Here is a 25,179-nt window from a genome sequence, read left to right on the forward strand (position 1 = left end):
CTCTCTATTTTTTCTTTTACACATGTAGCTAATGATGTTTTTCTATTTCTCATTTTGTTCATTTTTCTAAAGATTTCTTTGATTTTATTGGTGTTTTGATTTTAAAACTTTTAAATGGAAACTCCATTAGAAATAAAAAGCATGAAACGAACTTTGCATGAGGAATATTCGAGTGCTTTAGAAAAAAAGGGTGACGGAGAGAGCGACAGCCAGAACTGAAAAGAGGAGGCTGATGGAAGAGAGAGAGAGAGAGAGAGAGAGAGAGAGAGAGAGGAGGGGTTGCCGACAAGCAGCTACTGGCAACAGCCGCTTGATAGAGCCAGGTGAGGCCTTCCTGCCTTGCTGCTCTCTCCGCCTTGCGCTCTCTCGGCACGCATCCACCTCTGGATCATCCAAAAGATGACCTGCACCACTGACCTCAATGCGTTCTTGGATGCCGCAGCGCGTGAGCGCAAGGACCTGCAACAGTAGCGAGGAGTTTGCACACCTCTTTGAGGAACTTGGAGATATTGTTGACGAGGTTGTTAAGGTGATTTGTGACTGTGAGACGAGCAGAGGCAGGGGTTTTGGCTTCATCACTACAGGTAGAAGCAGGATCAAGTCAGCAACAGACGTGGGGTGGGCTCCTTCGAGTCAAAAGATGCACACGATAATCGAACATTGGAATTTGGAAGGCTAAACCTGGTGATCATCTATGCCTCAGATCACCGCTAGCTCAACTAGATGATTTTATATTTTCAATGTCAGCGTCCAACGTCAAGTCAATATAGATGGTACAAACGACAACTGAGACTGATCGGCGATCATACCATATGGAGGAAAAACTGACAGCTGCCTCAAAAGTTGCGGCAGGCCATGTGCAAACTGAAGATCTATTTTGGTGCGTTCCACATACCCATCCAATTCAATTGCCTTCTTTAGGTTTGATGGAGATCACGAACTCTTCTCTTGTTAGATCAAAAGTTTTAGTGATACAATAGCTTTTGTTATTGTCTTTCGATAATTGAATTAATTGGAAATAGTATTTCCCTTATTCATACAATTTTGAAGATTAGGATTACTTTTATTTGACAGGCATTAATCATAATCGTAACGAGTTTTATCTCTATGAAGTTATGTGCTAGGTATTCATTGGATGCGTTTGTTTAACTTGTTTGTTTTGGTGTGTCCCATACACATGTCCATTTCAACTTTCCTCTTTAGGATTAATGGAGATCACAGCCTCTTCTTCTATTAGATAAAAAATTTTAGTGATGTAATGTCTTTTTGTTATTGTCTTTTAATAATTGAAATAAATGGAAATAGTTTTCCCTTGTTTATACAAATTTGAAGTTCAGGGCTACTTTTATTTGACATGTGGTAGTTTTAATCATATTGAGTTTTGTCATTCAAGAAGGCCTTCTACATAGCAATGTCTTTGCTAGATGATGCCTTTACATTGTGCATCTTAATATTGTCTCATTGGAGTTATTTGCTTATCATTTAATGAACTTGGTCTTCTATAATTGAGAATTAGGAGATACACACCATGGTCTCTCAAATCTTTTAGTAGTCTCTCATATATGTTTAGTGAAGGTTCTTCTTTCCATACCATTTGTCGTGTGTGTTTGTACAACTGATATTCTTTACTTCACAATCTCTTGGGTTCTTTATTACATCACATTTCCCTCTTTTGCATTAGATTCTATATTATTTGATAGGCATTAATCACAATCATATGGTGCTTTATTATTGTGGAAGGCTTTGTAGATAGTAGTGTCTATGCTACATGATCGACAACTCTTTCATTTCTAGAAAAGCATATGTATTAAAGATTCTTAACTTTCCTTTCCTTTCCTTTTTTTTTTTTGGGAAAATTTTCCTTACCATCATACTGCTTTTTTCCTGTTTAGTATTAATTTGTGAAATTGAGGACTCACACAATGTTTAGTTACGATTCAAGTCACTCGATAGTACTTCACTTGTACTTCTAATTTTGAGGGTCACAACCATTGTGATATGGATGTCATTTGAGATATGGTACCATTTCTTGTAGGTAATAATATCTTTCTACTATGATCTACTCACTAGCTCAATCAATGAGGACCAGAACTAGCATAAAAAAGTGGGTTGGTCCCAACTAATCTAGGTTCCCCAATTGCCTCCTCATAGATTGCTTGCAACACAATTCTCCCAGTCCTTTAGACCTTTTGTTTCACTGCACGCTTCAGCACAATTTGATGCCACATTGACTTTTATATCCCTGCCTTCTAGATCTTTTAGCATGGTTTATCTACCTTTTTTTATTCCTACTATATATTCATCATCTATCATGTCTTCTCCTTCTAGAACTGGCCCTCATTTCACGATAGTAGCAAGCACCACCAACCAAGTCAATCACCCCACAATAACAACCACTACAAGGATTTAAACCTCTAGCGACGGCGGGTAGCGACGCAGGTAGTGGTGTCGCTATTTGCATCACATTTGTGACGCAAATAGCGACGCCCCACAGGGAAAAAAACAGACCGATACCGAGCGCAGGTTCATTTCATGCATTTTCGTCGATCGTTTTGAGAGGGAGAGCGAGAGAGAGAGCGACCGTCATGAGAGAGGGAGAGGAAGAAGGCTTACTGCAGCCGCTGCCGCCGTCGTTTGCGAAGAAGAGGAGGAGCCTTCATCACAAAGAGGAGCCGCCAAACCCTTGCCATATCTCATCAGTGTGTCCATTCTCTCCTTCTTTTGCTTGTTTAGGGTTTAATTATCTTTCTCCTTTGCTTGTTTAGGAGAGGAAATGAGAGAGAAAGAGAGGAAGAGGGAGAGGGAGAGGGAGGGAGGAGAGGGAGAGGGAGGGAGAGAGAGAAAGAGAGAGGGAGAGAAAGAGAAAGAGAAAGAGAGGGAGAGGGAGGGGGAGGAAATGAGAGAGGGAGAGGGAGAGGGAGAGGGAGAGGGAGGAAATGAGAGAGGGAGAGGGAGGGAGAGTGCATTCTCTCTCTCCCTCTCCCTTTTACTTTTATAATTTGTGTATATATATTGAGAGAGGGAGAGGAAATGAGAGAGAAAGAGAGGGAGAGGGAGAGGGAGAGGGAGGGAGAGGGAGGGAGGGAGAGGGAGGAAATGGAAGAGGGAGGGGGATGAAATGAGAGAACGCGAGAGAGGGAGAGAAAGAGAAAGAGAAAGAGAAAGAGAGGGAGAGGGAGAAGAGGGAGGGAGAGGGAGGAAATGGAAGAGGGAGGGGGATGAAATGAGAGAACGAGAGAGAGGAAGAGAAAGAGAAAGAGAAAGAGAGGGAGAGGGAGAGGGAGGGGGGAGGAAACGAGAGAGGGAGAGAAAGAGAAAGAGAAAGAGAGAGAGAGAGGGAGAGGGAGAGGGAGGGATAGTGCATTCTCTCTCTCCCTCTCCCTTTTGCTTTTATAATTTGTGTATATATATTGAGAGAGGGAGAGGAAATGAGAGAGAAAGAGAGGGAGGGAGGAAATGGGGGAGGGAGGAAATGGGAGAGTGAGAGGGAGGAAATGGAAGAGGGAGGGGGATGAAATGATCGAGAGAACGAGAGAGAGGGAGAGTGTATTCTCTCTCTTATTTATTTAATTTTTGTATAATTTGTATATAATGTGAGAGGGAGAAGAAATGAGGGAGAGGGAGAGGGAGAAAGAGAGTGAAATTAAAGAGAGGGAGAGGGAGGAAATGGGAGAGGGAGGGGGAGGAAATGAGAGAGAAAGAGAGGAAGAGAGAGAGGGAGAGTGTATTCTCTCTCTTATTTATTTATTTATTGTATAATTTGTATATAATGAGAGAGGGAGAAGAAATGAGGGAGAGGGAGAGGGAGAGAGAGGGGGAGAGGAAATGAGAGAGGGAGGGGAAGAGAGAGAAAATGAGAGAGGGAGAGGGAATAAGAGAGGGAGAGGGAGGGAGAAGAAATAAGAGAAGGAGAGGAAGAGAGCAAAAGGAAATGAGAGAGGGAGAGGAGAGAGAAAAAAAAGAGAGAATGAGAGGAGAGAGAAAAAGAGATAAGATGTTAAACATAATAGGCAAATAAAGCAAGAGAGGGTATGGGTGAGGGTGAGGGCGAGGGAGGGAGAGGAAATGAGAGAGGGAGAGGAAGAGAGAAAAAATGAGAGAGGGAGAGAAGAGAGAAAAAGAGAAAAAATTATTAAAAATAATAGAGAAAGAGAAAAAGAGAGTGTCAGGGTGAAGAAGGGACAAGAAATGAGAGAGGGAGAGAAAGAGAGAAAGGTAAATGAGAGAGAGAGAGGAGAGAGAAGAAAAAATGAGAGAGAGGAGAGAGAAAAAGAGAGAAAAATCATTAAACCTAATAGGGAAAGAGAAATAGAAAGAGACCCAAATGAGAGAGGGAGAGGAGAGAGAAAAAGAGAGAAAAACCATTAAACCTAATAGGGAAAGAGAGAAAGAGAGGGTGAGGGCGAGGGAGGGAAAGAAAATGAGAGAGGGAGAGGAGAGAGAAAAAGGAAATGAGAGAGAGAGAGAGAGGAGAGAGAAAAAGGAATGAGAGAGGGCAAGGGAGGGAGAGGAATGAGAGAGAGAGGAGAGAGAAAAAGAGAGAGGGAGGGGGAGGAAAAGAGAGAGGGAGAGGAGAGAGAAAAAGGAATGTGAGAGAGGAGAGAGAAAATAGAATGAGAGAGGGCAAGGGAGGGAGAGGAATGAGAGGGAGAGTAGAGAGAGAAAAGGAAATGAGAGAGAGAGAGGAGAGAGAAAAAGAGAAACATCATTATACCTAATAGAGAAAGAGAGAAAGAGAGGGTGAGGGCGAGAGAGAGAGAGAAAATGAGAGAGGGAGAGGAGAGAGAAAAAAATGAGAGAGGGAGAGGAGAGAGAAAAAGAAACGAGAGAGAGAGGAGAGAGAAAAGGGAATGAGAGAGGGCAAGGGAGGGAGAGGAATGAGAGAGAGAGGAGAGAGAAAGAGAGAGAGAGAGAGAGGGAGAGGAGAGAGAAAAAGGAATGAGAGAGAGCAAGGGAGGGAGAGGAGAGAGAAAAGAAAATGAGAGAGAGAGAGAGGAGAGAGAAAAAGAGAAATATCATTAAACCTAATAGGGAAAGAGAGAAAGGGAGGGTGAGGGCGAGTGAGGGAGAAGAAATGAGAGAGGGAGAGGAGAGAGAAAAGGAAATGAGAGAGAGAGAGAGAAATATCATTAAACCTAATAGGGAAAGAGAGAAAGAGAGGGTGAGGGCGAGGGAGGGAGAGGAAATGAGAGAGGGAGAGGAAGAGAGAAAACGAAATATTATGTGCTAGGTCCTGAGTACTAGGTACTAAATACTAGTGTTCTATAATACTATATACTAGGTCATAGAAAAAGAGAGAGATGGAAGGAGAGGATAACAATCTAAGAAAAGAAAATAATGATAACAAAAAAAAATTGTTTGTTGTAACGTAGACAAAATGGAAAGCGAAAAAGATCCTGTTGTTCAAGATTGCGAGGCATATCTTAATCAGCATGTCCTATGTCCTTGCTCTCAATGCAAGCTAGCAATTAGATGAAAACGCCGATTGTCTATAGAACACGTACGACAATTTGGCGAGTTTCAATCTGAGATAATTGATCAGGCAATTGCGGATTTTCAATAAACGGTAATTTGAAGTTAATATCAATTATGCATTGTACTCGCAAGCTAATTGAATACCATATACAATAAGATTATGTCTCACTAGTAAATTTTCTATCCAGGGAGGTGATGTCTCGTTCCAAGGGGGAGTGCACCCTTTGCGGCCAATTAGAAGAGTACGTGGACGTGCGATGGATGGAGTGCAGGAGCCAATCCACCACTTGCAAAGCCAATCTATACCGTCAATGCCAGAGAAGACATGCAATCTTCCAGACCTACCTACAATCTTGGAGCCTGAGATGGAGGCAATGATCGATGCTTTGATTCCCATGGATGTCGAGACTTCTGATCCGCTTAGAGAGGAAGCATCCATACCATTATATGATGGGTGCCAAGTATCTCGGTTGAAGACATTGCTTGCACTCTTAAGTATGCAAGCAAAATACGGTGGAGCGATACGAGTGTGACCGAGTTGTTCAGGTACTTTGTACATACGCTTCATTGATTTTTTTTTTTGGGCACTATTATTGCAAACATTTGTGCTTTTTCAAGGTGTTTTATGATTTTTTTAAAGTTATTGAAATATCATATATTGCCACCTGCAAATACTATGCCTGAGTCTCGTGATGATGCACAACATGTTTTACGGGAGCTTGGCATGGACTACAATAACATACATGCATGTATCAACGATTGCATACTGTTTCGAGGAGAATACGAGACTATGGAGACATGTCCAAAGTGTGGTGCTCACAGATATCGATAGGACTTGCAAGGGCAAACCATCCCTCAAAAAGTTCTCAGACACTTTCCGCTCATCCCCCGTATAAACCACATGTTTCGTACGTTCGGTATGGCGAGCTTGACAACGTGGCATGCGCAGAATAGGTCCACGGATGGAGTTCAATGAATATCGGCGGATTCGCGCGCATGGAGCCACATTGACTCAACCTTCCCAGGCTTTGCCCGAGAGCCAAGGAATCTTTGGCTCGGTCTTGCAATGGATGGCATGAACCCATTCGGTCTGCGCTCAACTTCTTACAGTGTGTGGCCTATAGTCCTTGTCAACTACAATATCCCTCCATGGCTTTCTACAAAGAAAGGACATCTCATCCTTAGCTTGCTCGTCCCAGGCCGCTACAAAGTAAAAAATATGGACATATATCTTCGTCCATTAGTCGATGAGCTTAAGATTTTGTGGGAGGAGGGGGTTACCGTGCAAGATATGAGCAGGCGCGATGGTTGGCGGTCAGCCAATATTCGAGTCATTCTCATGTGGGCAATGCATGACTTTCCGGGATTGGGAGAGTGCTCAGGTGAGTAGACCTCCGTTCTCGCTGGTAATATCTATATTTTATCTCGTTCAACCAAGTATTCACTAGGTCGTGGTGTTGGAATACGTCTGGTTACCTCATGTTATCATGCATGTTCATTACGCGGGCCACAGTTAGACTCTCGAAGGTCACGAACCATGAAGAAGATGGTATATTAAGGACATGCTGCTTTCTTATTCGCCGCAGGATCATGAACTCAGGGAAGGTTTCCTTGGATGACCTCCAACACGTATAAACGCTGCAAGCTAGTACGAGCTGAAAATGGTCCACGTGGAATCACATCCAAATGGGATGCTGCGGTTCTCAGTTTTCTACGAGTTGCCATATTGGACCCACTTATATGTCAACCACTTGTTGGATCCCATGCATATTTTCAAGAATGTGGGCAGCTTGTTATGGGACCACATCACAGGAAAGAGAGACACTATAGGGGCACGAATGGATTTGAAGGAGGTAGGTAAGATGGAGGCGCTTTGGCCGCAGTCGAGTGCTGATGGTTGCATGCAGCTTCCTCACGCTCCTTGGGTTTTGTCCACTAAAGAAGAGCGCATTGTGAAGCAAGTAATCAAGTCTATTTGCACTCTGATGGGTATGATGCGTTCTCTCAAGTCCGCATTTTCTAAAGACGACCAATTATCAGGGCTAAAATCCCATGACTGGCATAAGATATGTCAAGTTTGTACTACGAATGGATTGTAATTAGCGTGGGCATTTTGCTATTTGGAATGTAGCCATTATTCATAACACTTTCTTATTTGTGGCAGTTTGTACTACCGATCACGATCGCAAGATGTCTTACTCCAGAAATACGCGGGGCCATTCACAGATTGTCGACTTTGGTGCAATGGATCTCACAGAAGGAGATTAAGACATCCTCTATTGAATCCACGAGGTGGGGAGCAGTGGAGACGGTCTGTCTCTTTGAGAAATACCTACTTACCAGCATGCTCACGATACAAATCCACCTTCTTGTGCATCTTGTGGATGAAGTGGAGATTGTTGGACCTGTCCATACACGATGGATGTTCTTCTTGGAGCGCTTCATGAAAACCCTGAAAGGCTTTGTGCGACAATGAGCTCGGCTAAAAGGTAGCATGAACGAAGGTTAGTTGGTATCTGAGGCGCTAGTGCATATTTCACAATGGCTATTGACGGTGGAACCAGACAATGAAATGCTATGGTCACTGAAGGACGATGATAGACTCTGACTAGAGATGTGGTGGTTGGAAATGGGGTGGAAAAAAGAATAGATTCCTTAATGAAAGAGAAGGTGAATCGCTTTTGTATGTTGCACCATGCCTCTATGGAGACGTGACTCGCCAACTACCAGATCACTAAGCAAGATTGAGAGGAAGCGCGAGCTGAATTCTGACGTAGTATGTGTCATCGACCGATTCGATATCCCGAAGGCATGGAGGAGATGCCGTTGTTTATGTCAACGCAATGGTTGCATGGAGCTTTGACCGCAACGTCTCGCGAAGGGATAGAGGTCTCAATGGAGGAGTGGGAATTCTCGAGGGGATGTAGTCCAAAGGTGATGAGGGGTTTAGAATCTGTCGTATCTAAATTTTATATGCGACATCTAATTTGAGTGTTTCAATGTACAATACAAAATATATAGTGCAGCGTGGTCACGCGGACGGCATTTTCGTGTGGAGTGTATTGACAAAATGCGCTCCACAATGGACTGTGGTATAATGGCAAGGTTCGAGCAAGAGAGCCGGCGACGAGCAATGTATCCAAACACGGTTGTGGATGAGATGGAGTATTTTGGAAACTTGCAAAGTATTGTTACGGTGGATTACCGTAGCTTCTCCATGATACTATTCGATGTGCAGTGGTTCAAAGTGGTACTTGGAGGAGCTGGAGCAATAGTTTGATGAGGTCCATCTGGAATTCTCGAAATAGATTTTGAAAAAAAAAAGACAGATTTGCGCGACACCTTTGTGTTCCCGTCCCATTGTGAATAGGTGCATGGACTCATTTGCTTTCTAATTGTATTACGATATAGTTTATGTCACGATGGTTTGAACTCTCTTGTACGTGTTTATGAATAGGTAATATTCTATCCAAACCCCCGACAACCTCAATGGTGGTATGTTATACCTTTAACTCCTCGAAGTGTGAGAGTATATGACCAAAGCGATGTTCTGAGCATAGATGAAGATAATATGCAAATAGAGGGGTCGATATTGCAAGGGGTGGAGGCCATCAAAAGCTTGGAGCCAGCATCGGCTAACAATGATGGAAATACAGGAGTCCAAGAATTCTTTGAGAATGAGGCAGACTCATTCTTTTGTGGTGACATGTCTATCGACCTTGTAGTGTATGCGAAGTTGTGTCAGGAGATTAACATGGGACCATAGGATACTTCATACTTGGAGCATCCACTTACTCAATTCATTGACCAATCGCTTATAAAGATACATAAGATATACATTTTAAGTAAGATTTTTTTAAAATGATTTATATTATTGTGCTTTGTATGATTTAGATTGATTATTCTAACATCATTTTTTATCTGTGTAGGTGACATTTTCAAGATGAGTCGAGGGATGAGCGATGAGGAGTTACAGGACATCTTCGCATGCATGTCTCCAGACTAGATCACCAGATTCAGAGAGATGGCAGACCAGGAGCTGTCTGGGTCTTCGTCAGGGTGCTCTGTTAGATCTACTTCAGCGCGATCGAATGCTTTGGCTTCGAGCAGACGAGCTCGATGCTCATGACTTGGGCCAGAGGGAGGGAATGCATTGGGATCAGGGGGATGCTGCAGAGATATAGAGGCAGTGAGCCCGCCGTCGACACGGGATACAGGTGTGACTCCTTACTCTCATGGCCCTTCGGTCGATAGTAGGTCAGGAGCCATCATCATGAATGATGAGGGGAGGAGGGTGATGGCTCGCATGAGAGAGTTGTGCCAACAAGTTTTTCGGCACAACGTCTTGGATCATTGGAAGAATATATCGGAGGGGAGCAAGGACTACATAGTAGCATCCTTGCATGAGGAGTTTCCGGTGCCAGCCGCAGTAGATATATTCTCTATGGGCTGGATGATGGATTGCATGAGTGCATACATGTCACATAGACGATCTGACGCACGCAAGGCAACAAGAGTGGGACTATAAAGCCCGAGTGGTTAGATGTAGAGGACTAGGGCCGATTGAGGGAGGAGGCTACAGATTCTCCAGGACATTGGAGTCAGTAGTGCAAGGCGACGAGGGCATGACTCGAGGTCGGAGTGGTCCATCATCTTGGGAGTGGCGGCCACAGGACATACTTGGAGGACTTTGTAAGTTTTTCTTTTGTTTTGCTTGTTTATTTCTTTGAAATATTTTTTGTACTCATAATCATGTTTCTAACAGTTAGCATTTTGTTTTCTTTGCAGCACTCCATTACAAATCGCGATCCGACTGGCCTTGAGACTCGATATGCAGAGAAGCACGGTCTCACTGCATTGATCGACTGATTGTATAAACCCGGTGGCCTTGTAAGTCACTCATCTTTCTTGTTCGTAGTTACCATGAGATATTTGAATGCATTATTGTATGGTGGACTGATGTGTTATTTCTTTTTTTGCAGAGTCCGTTCGATGCTCCTTTGCGACGGGATGAGCTTTCGGGGGATGAGGATTTGTAGCTCGCCCTTGGATCCTAGAAGCTCACACACCTTTATTTTTGAGTTGCCTGATCTATGTAGACATTTTTAATGTATTAGTGATATCCTGTCATGATTGTACCAATCGCTTTTTATGCGATCATGTATTTATTTCATGTATCAATTTTATGATTTCAGTATACATTGTTTTTGTTTGCAAGCGCATTGTACACAGTAGTGCAGAAACTATTTTGTATGGCTCTCATAAAGTACACAGTTGCCACAAATTTTTTTTCCCTGTTACCGTCGCTATTAGCGTCTCAAATTTTACTGCTCGCGTCGCTATTAGCATTGTTATAGGAGTCGCAAACCGTTACTATCAACGAGATGGTATTGGCATCGCTATCAGTGTCGCAAATGCGACGCTGATAGCGACGGTAATACCGACCATTCTATGGCGTTGCCAATAACGACGCTTTTTGTGACGACGGGGGCAAATTTTGTTATTTGCATTTTCGTCGCTTTAAACATCGGTATAAGGCCTATATCTTGTAGTGAACTACAATTTGCAATACCCCCCACAAATTTTGTGCCTCCTCTCCTTGATGCTTTGTAGTTAGCGCCACCCACTCATACTCCTTTGAGTATGCATACTGCAAGTACCAAAGCCTCCACCTCCCCCAACACTAACCAACAAGCCTAAAAGGTGAGCGATTGGCAAAGCAAGATGAAAGAAGTTGATGGGATTAGAATCCTTCAGTAGAAGCAAGGATTGTTGGATAGTAATTGTTGATGCAAAGAGAAGGTTGGATGATGAGATGGTGAGTATGAAGGGGATGCAATAATTCTCTTGCTCAATGACTAGAGAAAGCAAATTGCGGATTGGTGCAAGGAAGGTGGAGTTCAGAAGATTGCGCTATATGTTGCAAAAAGTGGGAAAATTACTTCTCAAAATACAAAAAAATCCATGATTGGGACAAGGGGTGCCATTTGGGTGTATTAAATGGGCTCAAGTTGACACTATGGTGGAGGAGAAGGGTCTTCCAAAGACCATTCAATGAGGACCTTTTTAATATTATCCAAGAAGGATGTCCTAGGAGAGCCTAGTCTAATAATGGTAGATTCTTCTTCAATAGAGATTTGTATGTATTTTTGCAAATGTATTTTATTTTGAATTGTTTGATACTATCGTTTTTGTATTTTATTTTGAAATGTTTGACACTATCATTTTTTTATAGTTGATATTGTAGATGTGAACATTATTTGTGGCTTTATAGACACCCTCAATTTCAATGGAAAAATGCAGATTCAGTGCCAACCAATTTTGTTGCAAATGCTATTGGTGGTAATGTAGAAAAAGGATGTGAATTGTACTACAAAGGAAAGGGCTTGCCAGGAGACTAGGATGAACTTGATAAAGGATTTCCATGGGATTAATAAGAATCTTATTGAGATCATTGCTTGAGGACATTAATAGCTATCACAATATCAGTGAGTAGCGCAAGTTCGAGAGCTCATCATCATGTAGGAACATTTTGCTAAGACCACTAAATTGTACTATAATCACATTGTCTCGTTTCACATGCAAACGTTTAGTCCTTTAAATCATAGAAAAATTAGAATAGTTTTAGAAATTTTTTTGGTGTGTAAACAAAAATATAGTCAAGGGTCTTGCATGATGATATACAATCACAAAAGCAAAGTATTTTCTATGACTTGAATAGAAAGCTCATTGTTGAGCACAATTTTATGAAGATCACACTTAGTTAAAGAAGAGTGGTTCAAAAACAAATAAGTTTAATTTAAGATGGGCCAATTCAAATGCTCATCCATAAGCATACAAGTGAGAACAAGGTACTTCTCACTCATAAGTGGTGTGAAGCTTGTCTAGATACATAGTAACAATGTGTTTGTTGATTGCTATGCAAGCATCATTAGGATCATGTTGGTCCACATGATAAGCTCCTAAAGCAGGGTCAACAAAACCTTCTAGCATGTCAAGGACGTGATCTAGTGCCATGTTGTGTAAAATACTACAAATGGCAATCAATTTAGGAACATCGTAAATATTAGGGTTGTAGATGACACCATTCAAAACCCACCATGCATTCTTCAAGCAGCTAAAGGCACATTCCACAACCATCTATGTGGATGTAGTTGTAGCATGCTTATGAGGATGACAGGGGAGCTTGAAAAGGAATGATCCACCAAGGTTGTTGATAGTGTGCACCATCCTCTATAATGTACTCCTTGATACTATAGCCTAGACCAGTGAAACAAGGTCCATTCAGCTATGAGTTGGACAATGCAAGATGGAAGAATGCCAAGTTTTATAGCACATGCTTATCGTTTGCAAAGCCTAGAAACTTAATGTATATATCAATGAATCACAAGTTGAAATCCACAATGCCCCGCAATATCACGGAACACTTTCCCTTGCAATTGAACCAAGTGGTCCATAACTCATGGGCCAATCTATCCATACAAATATGGATGCAATGAATTGCACTACAATAGTTAGGTAGTCCCTGTTGTTGTTGCGTGCTTGCTTTCAACAACCATCTCATCATTGACCATGGAAGGCCACTTGATTAACTAATTCTAGAAAGGAAGCAAAGCTTTGATGAAGGCACACACAATTTTAAAGACTATAGACACATCTGAATTGCTCAAAAACCACCATGTTGGAGCATCCAATGGCAAGGTACATCAAAGCATGCCACTTTTTAGTCATATGGGAATTGGAAACCACAAATTTGGAGGAGACAAATAATAAAATTTCATTGAGCCAGAAATGGGTGAAGTAGTTGAGGCAAATGGGAAAACTATGCAGGTAGCAATTTGAAGAAAGATTTGGAGGAGACAAGCAAGAATATTTCCTTGAGCTAGAAATGAGTGAAGTAGTTGAGATAAATGGGAAAATTGTGCAAGTGGCAATTTGAAGAAAGATTGGAAGCATTGACCATTATCAAAGCATCAAGTCCTATAGTTGGGCCACCAATGTACTGATTGTGGCTTAACATACCATTGGTGGTGGCCGATGTGAGGTTGGGTCCACCTCATGCAAGGAGTGGTGTAGATGATGTGGCACAAGGTGGAACAAAAGGAGATAGAAATGGATGATGAATGTGTATTGCCATCGTCAATCAAAAGAAGCAACATGTATGTAGTAGAGAGAATGAGGTTTTGTAATGAAGCTAGAGATTGGAGAGTCTATGGCCAAAGCTTGAGGATGGTAAAGTATAGCAAAAGAATTGTAGGGATTGTAGACAATTGCATGGTTTCATAGAAAATGCATTGAAAAAAAAAATTTGTATCAACATGTTGAAATAGTCAAGTATGTTATTAAGTTTAAAGCTTTTGCAAAGAAATTGCAATTCACATCAAAATTAATCATTGCATGATTTCCATGAATTGAACTTTAATGTCAAAAGCATAGTTTGACTCCAAATTTCCCTTACAATGTGATTGAGAAGGAGCTGGGAATGAGAGAGGGTAGTAAGAGTTAGAAGCTGGGGAGGAGAGGGAATGAGTGGAGGAAAATGGCTCATGTAGTTCACATATGGTGGAAGATTTTGGAACCTTCCACTTAGGCAAGTGAGGTTGAATGTTTTATGTTTTTTAAATAGTAATTTAATTCGTGCTGTGTGGACTATGGCCATGAGAATCTCGATAGGGCTCTCACCTTTTTGGTGTAGGCATAAATTGGGTGACATTTTCATCTACCTTCCCACAAAATTTGTTTTTGGTGTCAGTTATATGCGATAAGGCTCTAAGATAGTACTAATGACCTTACATCCCATATGATGGCCTTTTCATTGACAATGATCTATCAACTCAGGTTGGCCTTTTATTAAGCATTAGAATGTAAAGTTGCAACAATAAGAACTTATAATGTAAAGTGGTCTTTGCTTCTTAACTCATAAGGCTATTAAATCATATATATGATAATCTACATTTCATTGTCTCTGCTTGATATAATACCTATAATGTGAGGATGGCATGCACATATAAAGATGCACAAATCATTACAAAATGCCCAAACACTCCACAAAGGTGCACATGCTGAGATTCAAGTACATTGTGCAATCCAATAGCTAAGGATAAAAGAGCAAGACATTGCTCACTGAAAACATCCATAAAAATGTGTATTATACATTGCTCAATTCATAACAAATCAAGTGGATGTCAAAAGTTTTCCTATCAATAACTTATTTATGTTGAGCTACTTGGACTCTTGGTTTACTTCAATTGTGTGGTTCCATATTAGTAGTTTTCAAATTATTTGTGTTTTTTGGTTATGTATTACATACATTGTAACTAAACTTTCTCTTCATCTATTATTTGTATCATATTATCAAGGCTACGATAGACTATGGTTCTCATTTGCATTTGATAAGGCCATATGGAAGTGCTTGCAATCGACCCGCCATTATGATTAGTGATTTCATGGTTGCTTCCATTTTATATAATATAAGCAATGTAAGCATGACATGCACATATAAAGGTAGCTTAGATTCACAAAAGATAAAAAAATACCATAAGAAGACATGAAACATACACACATAACACATAGGCACACAGTTCTAGTTTCAAGTATGTTGTACAATCCAATAGTTGATGATGAAAGAGCGAGACATAGTTCATTGAGAGAATCCAAAAAAAAAGCATTATAGCTTGCTCAATTCATAAAAAATGAAGTGGATGAATTTTTTCTTGTATCAATAACTTATTCATGTTGAACTACTTGGTTTCTTGATTTGCTTCAATTGTGTAGTTTGTAGCCTGGAGGTCTAATTTAGTAGTTGACTACTTGCATTTTGCTACCCAACAAGCTGCCCTATTGTTCTAGCTTGATCCATTATAGAGATTACCATCATGATGGACCATCAAGACAAAGAGGATCATTGGGATCATAACTTTAGAGAATGTGAGGATTGCTAGAGACCACTGAGATTGCGAGGATTGTTGCAAAGACCATTAGTGGCCATGCTTAAGAGCACCTTCCATAAGATTGAGATCTTCAATATTTCACCACCAAAGGGAAAGCTTTTTAGACTTGTGCCACAAAAACCCTAGGAGGTAATCAAAATAACAAAAGCATAATGAGAATGATGGCAAAAAGGAAGAGACAAGCAAGGCAAAGATAGAAGAAATTAATTAATTGAAGTAGAGATGATGGAGATGTCTTGTGTATTTCCTCTTTTGGTTATGCATTCTTGGTTGCCATGGATAACGACATGTCATAGAACTAGCTTTTCGACTCAAGAGCACCATTCCATGTCACTATTCATAGAGAGTGATTCAACAATTATGATATTGGGAAATGATGATGTGTTTGTCTTTGTAACAACAATGCATATAGCATTGTTGGTATAGGGATATATATTTGTCATTGCCTAATGGATATTTTGTCTTGTGGAATGTATGTCATACTCTAGACTTGACCAAGAGTCTCATTAGTACTCGATAATTTGATGGTTGTGATCATAGGGTGATCAATTGGATATCATATATGAAAATTTTCAAAACGGTCTCTCATTGTTGTCAAAGGGCATAAATCTAACACATTATGTCCTTTACATGCTTTTGGGGTTAAAGAGCCATGTTACAGCTGCTACCAACAACCATCGGTTTCTTTATGGCATCACTGTTTAAAACACATGCTAGTTAATGCAATGAAAGCTTTGTGCCATTTGAATTATCTTCTATGTTTGAACTGTTTTATCTTGGTTTTGCAAGCATTGTCTTTTGGGGTAAACAAACTAAACTATCACATAAGAAAAGTGATATTACTAAAAGATCAAAGTGTTTGGATTTTTCTCATATTGATTTGTGTAGGCCTATGCCTACAATCTCATTGGGTGGAGCTTTACATTTTGTTAGTTTCATAGATGATGCCGCTAGGAAGGTTTGGGCTTAATCTTTTTCAATGTTTCTCATTCCATTATAAAATTTTGTACAAGCCATGGTATCAAAGAGAGTTGATTGCTCCTGAAAATCTTACTCAAAATGGTGTGGCTAAAAAGATGAATGAAGTCATTCAAGAAAGGGTTTGTATTATGCTTGCTAAAACTAGTCTCGCTAATGGGTTTTGGGTTGAAGCTATAAAGATAATGATGCACTTGATTAATAGGTCTCCTAATAAGCCATTGGATGGCAAAATTCTAAAGGAGTTATGATTTGGAAAGTGACCTAGTTATGATCACTTATGTGTCTTTGGATTGAACCATTTATGTAGGTACCTAGGAACAAATAGAATAAGCTTAATCGTAAGTCTAAGAAGTGTATCTATCTTGGGTATGGGGAGTTAGGAGAAATGGGTTATTACTTATGAGACCTTGGGTCCAAGAAGGTAGTATGCAACCATGATGTCATTTTTAATAAGGATGAGATGCATTGTAGCTGGTTAAAACACATGAGATCCACAAGATAGTGTTCTAAGAGGATGGTTAGCCATCACATAACCACTATGTATGACCTGTTCCACATGATGCAGGGCTTGGATAGCTAGCTAATGTTGAGGTAGGAGTGCCACAAGGAGGCGAAAAATTTCATGTTTTATTAGGATAGATAGGTGAGACATCAACATGCTCTTGTTGAGCTAGTTTTATGGTGCTTTAAGAGGGTTTCGAGACTGCCAAATAGACATACTCCATCTCTAGACTATGTTATGGTTACAAATTGTGATAAGCCTTCTTGTTATGTTGATGTTATGACTAGGGATGACATTCATGAGTAGAAGAAGGCTATGCAGTCAAAGATGGATTGTTTGGTGAAGAAAAGGTAAGAAGAGGAAATTGTCTTTTAGAGTTTTGAGATAGCAAGATGCACCATAAAGGAGCCAATGTGACATCATGATGTTTTGAATGTGGGTGATGAGCATAAGCAAATGATGCGAGTGGGGAAATTGATGCATATGCAAGGCCAACTTGTATATGGCAATGCAATGGTTTTTGGATATCAAGGCATGCATGCTAATGTGGATCACTAGGGGTACTTTAATGGTGGTTCAATCTTCCAAGCAATGGCTTGTAATGCTTTAGCCATGGGGATGCAAGGACCAAGTGTATCTTGTATGCGGCCACCTACCCATAGTATGCAAGGGTCAATGTATCCGGATATGGCAAGTGGAATGGGAACCCCAATATATACCAATGTTGGAATGATGCTAGGGCACAAAGTGGTATGTTTCATAGTGCATTTGCTAACCCTAGTGTGTTTGGAACTCATGGTATTAATGATAGTCATGCGAATGTGCCACATAGTGGTGGCCACGAGGGAAATGCAACCAATGTACCATTTTTGGTAGCAATGAAAGGATCTATGTAGTCCAGACACATGAAGGTTTAGAACCTAGTGGAGGTTTTGGGGCAAGTGAAGTTAGATGTAAAGTATCCATGCACTACTTGGTGGAATTTCAAGAATGTTTCATCTATGATGGATATAAATGGATTGAGGAGGGTGACTTGGCGGATCATCCTCAGTGTTACACTTTACCTTGATGTGTTTTAGTTAGAGCTCAATTTGGATCAGGTGGCTCATTTGGATTCAGTAGAGCACAAAGGGTCAAGAGTATTGGCCTAATGCTTAAGGGGGGAGGTTGCACCTCCACTCCCCAAATGATGGATAGATGAGTTATGTAGCGGACTTCAGATGTACTAAGTTTGCATCGAGGATACTATATGTTGATAATATTTTTTCCATTGGGATCAATATTTAGTGCATTAGCCACTTTGAGTTCATATGCATGAAGGGTCCACAATATTGCTTGATGCTCAAGGGGGGAGGTTGCATCTCCACTCCCCTAATGATGGATAGCTCAGTTATGTAGTGGATATTAGATATAATGAGTTTGCATCCATAGTACTATATGTTGACAATATTCTTGCTGTTAGGATCAATATTAAGTGCACTAGTCACTATGAGTTGTAATGCAAATGTGTATGATTTGCACCTAGGCTCTAAACTATAGATTTGCAAGGATTCTTGCATGTATGGAGTACATGGCATATAAATTTAGATGTGATATACATTTGGAAGGCATATATGTGACACATGGGTGGTATGCAATATATACTTGTAGGTTATGCAAGAGAAGTACATTTGCTTAAGGTATATGTGGGCTATAGATGCATGCTTTACATGAGTATGATGTGGTACATCATTGCTATGAGGCACTGTTTGTACTCAGTTTATGCATTGCCTTGGCTTGATGGTTAGAATAATGTTGGGTTTTGGCATGTGGATGCATTGCTTATGGATAGGAGGTAAGGATGTTGCACCTATAAACAATAGGTTTCAACACATGTAAGACAATGTAGCACAAAGAGAGAGAGAGAGAGAGAGAGAGAGAGAGAGAGAGAGAGAGAGAGAGAGAGAGAGAGAGAGAGAGAGAGAGAGAGAGAGAGAGAGAGAGAGAGAGAGTGTGTGTGTGTGTGTGTGTGTGTGTGTGTGTGTGTGTGTGTGTGTGTGTGTGTGTGTGTGTGTGTGTGTATCATCCTAGTGTACCTTCATGCATTTGAATTGTGGCAAAGATGATGCAAGGAAATAGTAGGTAGGGCTACAATAGAGATCATTGTGACATGATGTGCCTTCTCCAGAGTGGAAAGAGGAAGATAAATAAGAGTATTTCCTCATTTTTAATTATTCTTGGTTAGGGTTTTAACTAGAGTTAAGGGTATTTTTATACTAGATAGCCTTACCCCCTACCATTTCAAGAGTCACCCCATCACTATATAGCAGAATAAAGTAATAAGATAAAATTTGATAGATTGCTACTATTTTCACACGCACATTGTTGTTATGTGAAAAGATTTTAATAGTTTTTTGGATGTTGGTAGCTGCTTCCCATTGATTGAATAGATATGTGCGTGTACATGTAAGAGGATGACTTTGTGCGGCCAACACAAAGGTCTATTGCCTACATGATGAAGGATTTTAATGCAAGGGAAAGGGAGGAGATCCCTTTTATCATATTTGCTTATAAGATGGCTTAATTATTCACCTATAATTTTGATATTGAGGAACATTATTTGTGTGCAAATAAAATGTCGGTAAGGAATTGATTTTCTGTGCAATTTAGTTGGATGAACCCTTTTGGGTAGATTTAGAAGAAGATTTACGATTTTTGGTTGTAGTTTTAAGAAACATCAGCTGGGTTTGGATGTTGAGAAAATGTATGTCATTATGGTACTTAGAACAATGGGAGAATAATCCCAAGATATCCCATCTTTGGTTATTCACTAGATTTTGGCAAAATGAGCATTCATAATATAACAAATAGAGATTGTGCCATAAGGAGAGCATGAGAAGCCCATGGATACAACACAAGATTGCATAAACATCTTTGTTCCAAATTGGATGTATGTATGAGCAACCAGCCCATTATTGATGATTATAGTATCTATCATATTCTTCTTCTTTTTTTTGGATAAGACAGTAAGTTGTATTATGAAGGGGGTAATATACAGATGGATAGTGTAGCCATAGTTGGTAGATACTCCCAAAGGGAGGAGCTTAAACTGTTATAGGAGAAAACCAATTACTTGGTTGGGTAGTAGCTGAAGGCCAATTGACTTGGCAAGTTGGTGTAAAGTGATTGTGTATGAACTCAAAAAATAACTGCTGCCAAAGAAGGGCTAAAAAACTAGGGGCCGGAGAATTGGACTGGGCGGGTTTCTAGGATGGCTTCTTTCAAATAGAGGAGGATCTCCACAGCTTCCCGTTCTTTGGTCCGTAGTGTCTCCTTCCTCTCCTTTTTCCCCATTGGATTGTTCCTTAGCAGTGTCCGCTTTGCTTCGTTGCTGCAGATGACCGTCTTCATGTCAACCACCTACCACCAAACCAACGAGGTGAATAAGGGCTTTGGTTTGGAGTGCTTAACATTAAACACCCAATTATTCCTATAGATCCAAATAGCCCATAGGTAAGTAGCTCTTATTACAGTCTAGATTACTGGGGGGATACGATTTGCTTCTCTAAGAAGAATTTCTTTCCATGAGAACACTGAAGGGTGAAGGGGAAATAGTAACCTATGCAACTCTTTCAAGCATTCTTGGTTTGCTGGACATGAGATAAAAAGGTGTGGGATGGATTCTATCACATTACCACATCTGAGGCAGAGTCCATTCCCTTTACCTATCATTGCTGCTTTTTCGTTAGTCCACACAACATGGTGTAGAATAGTCCATAGAAGAATTGATTGTTTGGGGGGAATGGAGATCGCCCATGCTTGCTCAAACTTGTAATGGCATTGGGTTTCTAACCAATGTATGTTCCACCTTTTTTTGAGCTTACCAACTAGGCTGGTGCCCGAAAGTCGAAGGGGGAGCAAACGTAGTCTTCCTATCCAATGGATGTCTTCCACCTTAACCTACATGTTACTAAAAAACCATCCACCGTTAGCAATTATCCAAACATTAATTCTGTTCATGAATGTTTTCAGATCTTGGTTATTAAGACAAAATTCCAATTTTATGTCATGTGGAGTTTTCCCACGTCTTGTTTGTGACATCCCATAGGTTGTGCTCGACCTGAATGCCTTTCTTTTGAAGCTTACTAGCTGCTTTGGCTAAATCATCCATGATTGGGGTCACTGTTAGGCTAAACCATACTGAGTCTTTAGGGGCCCAAGCATTGAATCTTTTCCTTTTAAGTTCAAAGGAGAGCTCAGCCTTTTATTGTAGCCAAGAAGCCCACATGGAACGAAAGAGTTGGGAGGGTTTTCTGATTTGGAAGCATGTTGAGCTGAAGAGTATGTTGTAGATTGGAAGATTATGGAATGTAGTCCCCTCGTAGCTAACTCCTCTCTGTAGGTTATGCATCAGAAGTATGGCCCAATCTTCTTCTGGTGAAAGTTGGCTTTTGATTATCCATTTTGACACTAGCTTTGATGCTAGCAGGTTTATGTTAGGAAGCCCGAGATCCCCCCTCTTTTTTTCTAGAGTACAGACCTTCCAAGCTATTTTCGACATCCTGTAGTTGTGAAAATTCCCTCCCCAAAAAAAGTTCCTACACAGGGCGTCTAGCTGTTTAAGACATGAGTTACTTGGTTTCCAACATGGCAAGAAGTAGATACAGGTGGAGTAGACAAAGTGCTGAAGGACGAACTTCCTCGCAACCAACCCGCTTTAAAAGCCCTTCCATCTATCTAGCTTGACACTAAGTTTATCCATTAACCACCACTGCCATCTTTGTTTTAGGGTGACCCCAAACCCCATTGGGATCCCTAGGAGCCTAAAGATTTTGCCTTCTTTGAGGACATGACATCCTTCATCCAGCAGCCATTGGGGTGAGGGGGCTAGACTGGTTCGAATGCATGTCTTGGCATGATTAATTTTGGAGCCTAATGCCAGGCAAAATTTGTTGAGGCACTGTTAGAAGGCTGCTATAGAGTGCTTGTCATTCTTAATGGTTGCATTGGTGCCATTGGCAAAAAGGTCGAGGAGCATCTGTCTGTTTGAGTTAGGGAGATGTATACCCTGAAGATTGCCTAGGTCGAGTTGGTTTTCAAGCAACCAACCCAGAGCATCGGTGGGTATTGCAAAGAGTAAATGTGCGAGAGAACAACCCTATCTAATGGATCTTCTAAGGATTTAGGGGTTGGTAAAAGTACCATTTATGGAGATCCTTGCTGAGGCATTGCGAAAAAGAACACTTACGTACCCGATGAATCTCTTCCCTAGTCCCATATTGTGTAGGGACTGGAGGATAAAATCCCACTCAATCCTATTGTAAGCTTTGTCAAAGTCTATCTTAAGGAAGACAATGTCTTGTTTAGTTCTTTGAGTATGCTCCATGCTCCATACACTAGTGCGTAGGCTTAGCTCCCACCAATGTATCTACCATATTCAACAAAAGGGATCTTTTTTGTTTTGGTCCAAGTCCCTTTGCAACAATGGGAAGGAAACTCATCAAATGATACATAGTCTTATTTTGTTTGGTTAAAGGGCCATTCAATAACTAAGGCCCTTATCCCCATTGTGGGGGATACATTCATAGTATTTATTGATGTTTGTTGAGCAATCATTGAAAATCTTATGAGGTGCACTACTCATAATTAAGGATGAATTCAATTCATGACTCAATTACTCAAAGAGTTTCAATTTTCACTCTAGATACTAGGTAGATGTGTTTGTTATATTTTCGTAGTTCTCTTAAATAGCTAATTTTCAAGAATATAATAAAAAGCACAAAGAATAGCTATCTCTAAATAGATGCATTTCAAGGTATTAATTAGCCATCCAAATAAATTTTTATGTACCTTATACACAACCATAAGATATAAAAGTGCTGGACACAAAAGAGGGAAAATAATACTCAAATTGTTGGTAAACATAAAGAGTACATTTGCTATATCATGATTATTTATTACAATATATTTGAATTCAAGCATATTAATTCTTTCAAACATTAAATGCAATATCTGGTTTTTGTATATTGATATAACATCATTTGAGTAAGACCTAGAATGTAGAAATGGCTTACTAAGTCTTTGAAATCAAATTCTATTTGGTCATGTTGCAAATGCTCATGTTCTTCAAAGATACTATCAAAATTTTAAAGTATAAATGCTCAAAATACACGAATCAATTGAACTATTTCAAGTTGTTGCTAATGAATGCACTTATCAAAGATTTTTCCACTAAGACGGGATTATGTGAATGAGAGGGAATGTATTAGGTCCCTTTTTAAATAGTAGTTTTTCTTTTGGATTAGTAATTATATCCAAATCATTAGTTACAATATATTTATTGTTGTTTGAAAAAGACAACTTTGGATTAGAGAGGTGGCAAAAGCATTATTGTTCATCATTATTCAAAAAACATGTTATTGGTTGATACAATACATATTTCAAGGACGGGAGGAAAGACAATCCAAAGGATAAAGAGACCGAATTGCAACAGGTAAGAATATATTTTGAAAGAAAAGAACTTCTTCATTAGAGATTTGAAGTGACACCTTCTCATAAGTCAATTGGGATACAAAATGTGAATAAAGCATTTTAGGTCTTTATTTTAAATAAAGCTTTTATCTCATGGAGGAACTCTAAAGGATGAACATGCATTGATTGTAAAGTAGCTTCATAATGGTGCTACAACATTCCTTAAGGGATACACTTTCCTTTTAAGCTTGCTAGAATTTGAGTTTCTATTAGAAGGGTCACAAAGTTCCATTGTGGTACCAAATGTTAACTACAAATGTGAAGGAAAAAGTCAAAGTCAAAGTGGAGAAATTTATTTTTGAAAGAAGGATTATTGTTCTAAGCTTCATTAATTAGGCACTCATTGTTCATTCCATGAGAGACATTATTATTTTTGTACTCTCTTATTGAAACCATCATGCAAATTGTAATATTTTCCATAGATGGATTTGTCAATCCACAATGGATTTGAGGGTTGTGGCCATGTATTCTATTTTCTTTTAGCCTATACTAGGTCTTCTTAACCTAAGGTAGAATCATTCATTAAGAAAAGGACCAATCATGATCCCATAAAGTGGATAGGATGCCCAAATGGGGTGGAAACCCTAACCCAAATTCACAAAGATGCACATGCCCTACCCTTAATTCAGAAGGCCTGTAGACCATAGCTCTAATTTTCATGTACATAAGATGTAAAAGTGAATGGAATGCTTTGTTCATGTGTGTGAAAATGTTGAGAAACTACTCATCTTGCTTCTATTCTTCCTTCTTATGCAACTCTATATATATATATATATATATATATATATATATATATATATATATATATATATATATATATATATATATATATAGAGAGAGAGAGAGAGAGAGAGAGAGAGAGATTGTGTGAGGAAAAGTTTATGAGAGAATGAGAGACCTAGTGAGGTGAAGCCCTCTATTTATGCTTCTTCTCCTTCTTGTCATCTATCTTTTTCTCTCAATTGAGGGAATGGTCAATGTGGGTGTAAAGGAGTTGAGGTGTTTGCTTGTGGAGAGTGTATCACTTGGATCGTGGAACCAATGCTGAAGCTTTTGACTATAATGTAAGAAGGTAAGTTGGTGAGGTCACTACACCTCAAAGCTAGTCTTATATTCATTGCTTTCTTGAAATAGAGAGAAATGATACATGGTTGGCTTGGAGTTGGAGTTGAGACAACTAGGTGAGAATAGTAGGTCCAAGGATGTTGAAGTTTCTAAAGAGGATGGTCCAAGGGGTAAACTTTTAACATTTGGTATTCTGGTGGGCTAAAACCATTAAACATGGGCTCAAACCATCAAGTAGTACTTGAAACCATCAAATAGGTCTCAAAACTATTTAGCAAGACTTGAAACCATGAGATAGGACTTGATACCATCAAACAAGATACATGGGAGGTAGAAAAGATTGTTTAGGTCCACATTTGTGTCTAACTAGCTACCAAATGTTACATTATACTAGTTGAAGCTTCATGGAAGTTCCATATGACAAACTTCCTCATTGGAAAGGGCCTTTATGAGTTTGTTTTAGGAGAAGAAAAGGAGCTAGATCTGAGTATCCCTCTGACTGCAGATGAATTGAAGGCATGGAAAGAATGGAATGCAAAGGACAAAAAGGTGATGTATTGGCTATTTGCAGTCATTGATAATGTGTCTTGAATGCATCCCAATTCTCTACAAGTATGTTCTCTTTCTTAATGTATCTCCACCAAGTATGCGCAAATCCCTCCAAATGCAAAGATGCAAAATGAATCTTCATATCAT

General features: G+C 39.9%; 1 long non-coding RNA gene across 3 annotated transcripts; it reads left to right on the forward strand.

The window, feature by feature from the left end:
• Window positions 1–240: 240 nt before the first annotated feature.
• On the forward strand, window positions 241–10,613 carry LOC148041848 (uncharacterized). Of its 3 annotated transcripts, XR_015691646.1 has the most exons (6): window positions 241–880; window positions 5,373–5,566; window positions 5,664–6,021; window positions 9,405–10,167; window positions 10,264–10,365; window positions 10,458–10,613. It is a non-coding gene; the product is annotated as an uncharacterized LOC148041848 (long non-coding RNA). The 3 variants fall into 3 exon arrangements; XR_015691644.1 differs by lacking the exon at window positions 5,373–5,566; XR_015691645.1 differs by lacking the exons at window positions 5,373–5,566; window positions 5,664–6,021.
• The last annotated feature ends 14,566 nt before the right edge of the window (window positions 10,614–25,179 follow it).

Source organism: Lygodium microphyllum, chromosome 1, assembly GCF_053477565.2.
Source record: "Lygodium microphyllum isolate KBCC chromosome 1, Lygodium_microphyllum_v1.1.10, whole genome shotgun sequence".
Classification (NCBI taxonomy): domain Eukaryota; kingdom Viridiplantae; phylum Streptophyta; class Polypodiopsida; order Schizaeales; family Lygodiaceae; genus Lygodium; species Lygodium microphyllum.